Source organism: Dendrobium catenatum, unplaced genomic scaffold (assembly GCF_001605985.2).
Source record: "Dendrobium catenatum unplaced genomic scaffold, ASM160598v2 fragScaff_scaffold_1373, whole genome shotgun sequence".
NCBI lineage: Eukaryota > Viridiplantae > Streptophyta > Magnoliopsida > Asparagales > Orchidaceae > Dendrobium > Dendrobium catenatum.
In genome coordinates, this window is record NW_021319835.1 from 483,932 (window position 1) to 491,246 (window position 7,315).

The window sequence follows — 7,315 nt, forward strand, 5'->3', positions numbered from 1 at the left end:
CAGTATACGGAATTTACACAAATTTTCCTGAAAATCACAAAATACCAAATTTGCACAAAATATATATATATATATATCAATATTTCATAACATTTATTCTACTGCACAGACAATTTTCGACTACACAGAAAAATCCAGTCGAAATAAAACCCAGTCGAATTAAAAATACCCGGACAAAAATTTTTAAAATATAGTCAAAACGTGCGCACTCGGTACGACAACAATATACAAAAAGTTACGCGGTAAAAACTGAACCAATCGAAAGATACGGACGAAAATCGCTAACGGAACAAAAATCCGGACAGAAAATACCGCCAAACACGACGGTTCTGAAAATTGAGAAAGGCGGAATGTGCCTTACCTTGCGTACAACAATTTCCTGAACAATCTTGTCGAACGAAAATGGCTCCGCGTCACCCGAAAATCAACTTTTCCAAAAATGCCCTCGACTTTCTCTCTCTTCAAAATCAGATATTTTATTTTTTTTGATTTTCTCTCTCTTCAAAACGACTGATTTCTGCTTTATAATACTCAGATCGGCCCGGCCGATCGCCAGATCGGCCCGGGCCGATCAGACCAATTTCGATCGTCCTGGACGGTTCCCAGAACTAGTTTCAGGCCGATATTTTGAACAGTGCCAATCGGCCTGGCCGAAGCCTTGATCTGCCTGGACGATGCATACAGAAAATCACCTGGAGCAAATCTGGGCAAATTCTGGAACAGATTCTCAACTGATCGTCCCAGGACGATCCCAGATCGTCCTGGACGATCCTGGAGCAGATTTTGATATTACAACCTCTTTGAATGAACGGGATCTAGAAGGAGGTTTTGATTCATCACCATCCAAGGTAAAAAATCCCTTGTTGTTATGCTGCACAGGCTCAGAAACTTTCCCCCAAGTCGAAGAGGGAACTTCAGCCATTCGGGAAAAGCCCAGAAAGGGCAAAGAAGTAGAAGGGGAACACCAGAACACAACGATCGCACGAAAACGAGGAAGAAAATGGAAGCCGAAGCGAAGAATCGGTCGCGCAGGGGAAACCCTAAATCGCCCGAGCGGCTCTAGGGCAGAGCACGAGCTTTGATCTGAAAACCGGAATTGATACATAGTGTTGTTTTACTATGGAGGCATGGTGTAACTTAATTTTTTTTTTCTAATTTTTTGTCCATATTAATTTTTTATCTTACAGCGTTTCAAAGTTAAACAATTATATCTAAAATAAATTTTTTGGATCTGTTTTAAACATCACCAATTAGAATAAAGAAAGCCATCCTAATGTTAAAGAGTAAGAAAATAAGAAATACTAAATTTATCTTTTGGGTTGTTTTCATCTATAACTTTGTTCCTATATATAAAAAATTCAAGATATGTAAACATAACACTTTCTTAAGCAAATACATGATAAATAATAATTATTAATTTCACATCCACTTCAATTACTTATCATATGTTTAGTATTTGTTATGTAAATACTAAAGCAAGTCAGGTTAGATCCCAAAAAAAGTAGAATAAATTCTATAAGTTCAAATTTAATTTTTTGAATATTTCCCAAATAAATATTAATACATACAAAAAACTATAATTTCTTATCAAATTAAATAATATGTTGATATATACAATAATGATGATTTATAGGCAAGTAATAAATTATATAAAATACAATAAAAATATAATTAATAACGAGAATATATAGTAGTGACTATTTATTTTTCTTCTAATTAATGCAGCTTATCTTGATTTGTTGATTGTGAGCTTTGGATACTAACTAGGAGGTTTTGGGTTCAGAACTTGTGTATGTGATGTATTGCAAGTTTATCTTAATTGACCTAAATGTCCCAAAAAAACTATAAAATGTTGCAATAAATACTAAATAATAAGTTCTTGTTGGGGATGTGGAAGAGTAAACAACACAAGAACAACACAACAAAAGACACATGCAATAAAAATAGAAGCAATGCAGTGGAAAGCAAAAGGGCTCTAGTATTTAACATGGGCAATGCAAAGGCATATGTTTCTCTTTTACACTATTTTCACACTCAAAACATAAGAGAAATTTAATTTAATAACACCAAGGGATGTCACCCTGGAGAAAAACGAGAAAGAAAATTGTTCAGTCCACCTCGGAGCGCTTTGGCATCAGTTTGGAGCGCTGTGGCGAACAACCCTTTGATCTCGATCTGTCTAACTATGCTGCAGTACAACACAATGCTACAGCGCACTGTTCTATGTCATTTCTGATCCCAAAAAATATTGCAGCACTGGGGCACCAGAGAACACAATGCATTCACTAATAATTTTGCTATCTTTAATGACAATGAATCATTCTAATACTTGTAATATGTTCCTTTATGCTGAATTTGCTCACAACGCATTCACAAAGCTAATTTAACATTACAGCTCTCTTAATTCTTCAGTTGAATATCAGTTGAGTCTTCATATATTGCGTACTCTTCTCTATACAAGCAATACTTCCTAGCAAGTTTACTTGCACATCATTATCATCATCATCGTTACTATTAAAATAATAAGTTATGATAACATATTTAACAAATTATTAGATAAAATTATATGTTTTTAAACCATCAAATAAATACAGAGTCACACATATGCCATAAGGGCTTATAGGGTCAGCTACAGCTACCTTGAATGTTTCATGGAGAGAGGAAACCCATTTTTCTCCTGCAAAAACATAAAAGAAGAACAAAACTGATGTCACGGTGAGATGGCTTCAATTTAGATAAGAAACGAAGTGTGAGGGAAATGGCTTATCAGTGAAGGTGGGCAAGTGTTGTCTGCAGCAAGCAATGCCAGCTAAAACAGCAAGAAAATGAGGAGTCATTAGTGGAAAAAATCTATAATTTTTTTTTAGAAATTTTATAATGTAAAAATTAATCAACCATTGGAATGTTTCCAATAGGTACATGTTAAATTTTAACTTTTTCATAAACATTTAGGTAAATTAAAATAAAAATAGTTTATGCAGAAAAAGTACTTGCAGACAGTTGTAGTATTATGAAAAAAAAGAGGAAATTATCAAATGTTTATAAAGATAAAATTGAAGCAGTATGAGAAACATATGCCGGTCATAAACATTAGATAAATATATGGCTCAACTTTTCTAGAAAATTCTAGAAAATTTTATTTTTAAAAAAGCTTATAGTAATTTGATTATTATTTTCTTAAACTAACTTGTTATCATTTATAAAATGATAATAACATAAGTAGGCTATTCAATGAATAAAGTATATTATATAATACTTTTAGTCAAAATACTGTAATCTCTAAAGTCACTAGTTGAACTTGATTGATCCTTGGTTTGCGGGCATATATGAAATAAAATTGCCTACAAATCTCTTTCTTTCTTCTTATTTGGGTCATTGAGGATAGTTTTAACGAGTAGCTGTTGGAGAAGAAGATATTAAATAAAAGTGTGGATGAGATATTTTTCTAATCCTTTCAATGAAGATTATATAATGTGATTGACTTTAGTGACTTTAGCATCATAAATGAAAATAAAAATTTGCTGGTGTTGACACATTGAAATCAAGTCCTCCAGAAAACCAGGTGATGAAGAAGGAAAACTATGTTGGTGTTACAACCACAACCATCTTTACATGCTGTGTTGGCTTTCTGGAGGACTTGATTTCAATGTGATTGACTTTAGTGATTATATAATGTGATTGACTTTAGTAATACAAATATTTCTCAAAATTAATTTGGATTCATGCCGAGTAGGTCTACTATGGAAGCTACACATATATATAATATATATATATATATATATATATAGTGCTAGTTATGATGGTTCTCATCACTGAGCATGCATGTATATATGAACAAAGTCTATGTAGAAAATCATTTATAATTTAAAAACCAACTTGTTGACCCCTACAACCAGCCCGAAAATCTTAAATTTGATAAAGAAGAATTCAATTTAAATATGGATTGCATTGGACTTTGCTATGCATTGATCGAGGAAACAAATCAAATGACGGACACCAAGCTCCTATTAATGGGGCTAATTTGTATAGAAATATTTCTTTCTTATCTATAGTGGGCCATGGTGGTGCATGAAAGACGACACTCTTGCAACATATTTATGAAGATGAAATAGCAGAGGAATTTGATCTTAAAATGTGGATTTTATGTTTCCAACAATTATAATGTAAACAAAAAAAAGGGTCATTGCAGCTATGTTGGAATCTCTTAAAAAGGAGAAGCCTCGTTTGGAGACACTTGAGGCATTTCAAGATAGTCTTTGGACTAAGATAATGTCCAAAAAAGTTCTTACTTGTGCTAGATGACATTTGGGAGGATGATGAAAAGTATGATAAAAGTAAATTGGAGGTCCTCGTCCCTTTGACTTATGGGAGTTTGGGAAGTAAAATTTTGGTAACAACTCGAACGGACTCAGTTGCACTGATATTTGTAAAGGTAATTAAAAAGGATGAAAGAATAATTAAACTAGTGGGCCTAAAAGAAGATCAGTGTTTGCAACTCCTTAACTCTCATGTATTTGCTGATGAGGAGAATCCTAATGATCATAAAAGATTAAGATCCATTACTGAAGAGATAAAAAAAAAAACTTTCTGGATCTCCATTTGCTGCAATGGTCATCAGTGGCGGCGAATTCCTAGGCGACTCAAATATGATATAAAGGCTCGCGTTACGACGAAAATGAGGCATTGACGATGATCAAACGATGTCCGATCGATGAACGGACAACGTTATTGCGTCCAGAACGTCGTCGACATTCAGAATATACATTTTATTTAATCAAATCGCATTGTTTGAGATAGTGTCGTAAATTTTGAAGACGATCCAAATGTGTTGCGAAGGCATGCATTACGAAGGAAATTAGCCTCGTCAGTGGCAAAATGACATCCGATTGCAACATGGATGGCGCCATTGCATCCCGAACGTCGTCGATATTAAGAATATATATTTAATTAAAAAAACATTGTTGGAGAAATAGTTAAAAATCTTTTGAGATCTCCATTGGCAACTAAAGTCATCAGTGGTGTTCTGAAGGATAACTTGGGTGAAAGGTATTGGAGGGCAATTCTAGAAATCAATTTATTGGGTCAGAATTATATTAATCCCATCTTAAGACTGAGCTATAAAGTTCCGCCAAATCATCTACAAAATTGTTTCGCATTTTTTTGTTGTTGTATGTTTCCACAAGATCATACATTCGATAAACATGATTTAGTCAGAATGTGGATGGCATTGGATTTTGTTTGGCCGTCTTAAGGAATGACTCAAAGGCATCAAAGGATTGGTTTGAGGCGGGGATAACCACCAAAGGTGAATGCTTGTTTGCTTGTTTAATTAAATTGGAGCTATTTTGTTGATCATAGTCGACAATTTAGATTTTATTCCCCTCGAGACGGAAACGATCTTTGGCCACTCAAATATTTCGTCGCTTAATTGTCTAGCTAATGAGACGGCGAGACTTGTGGCATTAAGATACTTGATGGTTACGGATTGCCTCAATCTAATCTAAAATAAAATTTCTTGAGCAAATGGAAACCACAAACAATTGCCACCTCATGCTTGGTGATATCATTTTGAGCAATCCTTCAAAGTTGATAACAGATAAATAATCATGACATGACAGGATTTTGCTTTTAATTAAAAAAAAAAAGAGGTCAAATGAGATATCAAAATCGCATTAAAACTCTTACCTCGTATCTCCTGAATTCGCGCTGGTTAATTCGCGTCTAAATCCCTCAAATCCCGCTGCAAATGGTCTTCTCAATCTCTCGCCTCAGACGTCGCCTTAGTCTCGAAAGATGATATTTCGTTTTTTAAAAAGAGATGAAGCTGGATCATATGCTGTTTTTCAATCCTTCACACCCCACCTACTCCGTCCGAACTCCACTTTTCGCAAGCTTCCCTGCAGCCCACAGCCCCTCCTTTCCAAAGCAGCTTGAGCGTTGCCAAGCAAATAATAACAGCAGCCTCTCACAGCCTGAACCTACTCTACCCGTCAACCTCACTCCCACTTCCCCTCTTCTTCACACGCCGACCTCACTTCGACAACTGATCTACACGGTTCGACCCTCTACTCAGCCGGACTAACTCTCGTGATCTCTCACCTCTGCTTTTCAGGTGCAGGTCTGTTCGAAGAAGCCACACAGCTTTCCTCACCTTAAACGAAACCTTCATTTTTAGAGGAAAAAGATTCCTTTAAAGCAGTGAAATAACTTTTTTTTTACTATTTTATTTTACGTGATCACAACAATTCTTCTGTCATTACCTTTCCGCTCTACCAGAGCAACTTTTGCTTTTAGTTACAGTAAGATTCTCTCTCCTTTTGAATATTAATCTCCATGGCTGTTGAATGGATGACAGCATGTTCTTTAATGCTTTTATTGAAATCAGAATAAGTTTGCATGAGATGGTTGACGTGTTGGAGAGTGTGCAAAAAAAAAAAAGAAGAAAAACACATGTCAAGAGCCAAGCATTTTAGTACAAAGGCAACAGTACTTTCACTCTTATTTCCACAGTTTTTTTTTTTTTTTTGACTAAGTGAAGTAGCTTATTATTGACTACACTTGCTCATGACCCACCTATATAACTTCAATCAAAATCATACGGCTCAAGTTTTAAAGAAGAGTTTCTTTTTTTTATCATGTCTGCATATATAAAAAAAAGAGAATCATTTCAACAAAAAAAAAAAAAAAAAGTTAGTTGTATTAGTCATCATGCATTGTCCTTTATGTTCACATCCAAATAATTCCTTCCAGAGCTATGAGATGCCATTAACTTCTCCAAAAAAAAAAAAAAAAAGAGCAAGCCAAAAAAAATATATGCTCTCTTGATTTTCGAACCTTTTCTCTCCCCCCTACCTTAGCATGCGTGTCGAGTCGGTGGTCTACATATACACACTTTTCTCTAGCGTGGTGGGAGGGGCAACCGGCGCGACACTCACGACAAGGTAGGCGAGAGTCCCTCGGTTCCAAATCCTATTCTCGGCGTTCGTGGCGCACTGAAAAATCGCCTATACAGGCTTTTCTCTAGCGTGGTGGGATGGAAACCCGGTGTGATGCCTATGATGAGACCGGGATATTCATAAGTACCCGCTTGCGGGGAAACAGCTGCTTTTCTTTCATAAGTACCTGCTCGCGGAGAAACAACCGCCTTTCTTTTGCAATAGGTACTGAAGACCCATACACGCCTTTCTCTGACGTGGTGGGGGGTGACGATTACACGGCCGCGGTGTCCTCATATGAGGGAACCTATCGTACACGCTTTTCTCTAACGTGGCGGGAGGCCCAGTTTTCCGTAGTTTTCCCCTAAACGGGGGAGACG

At 35.9% G+C, this 7,315-nt stretch overlaps 1 long non-coding RNA gene across 1 annotated transcript; it reads right to left on the reverse strand.

Annotated features, from left to right (window-relative positions):
- Positions 1-1,960: 1,960 nt before the first annotated feature.
- Positions 1,961-6,581, reverse strand: LOC114580880. The gene is made up of 3 exons (XR_003702515.1): positions 5,686-6,581; positions 2,640-2,809; positions 1,961-2,470 (listed from the first exon to the last, which is right to left on the reverse strand). It is a non-coding gene; the product is annotated as an uncharacterized LOC114580880 (long non-coding RNA).
- Positions 6,582-7,315: the final 734 nt, after the last annotated feature.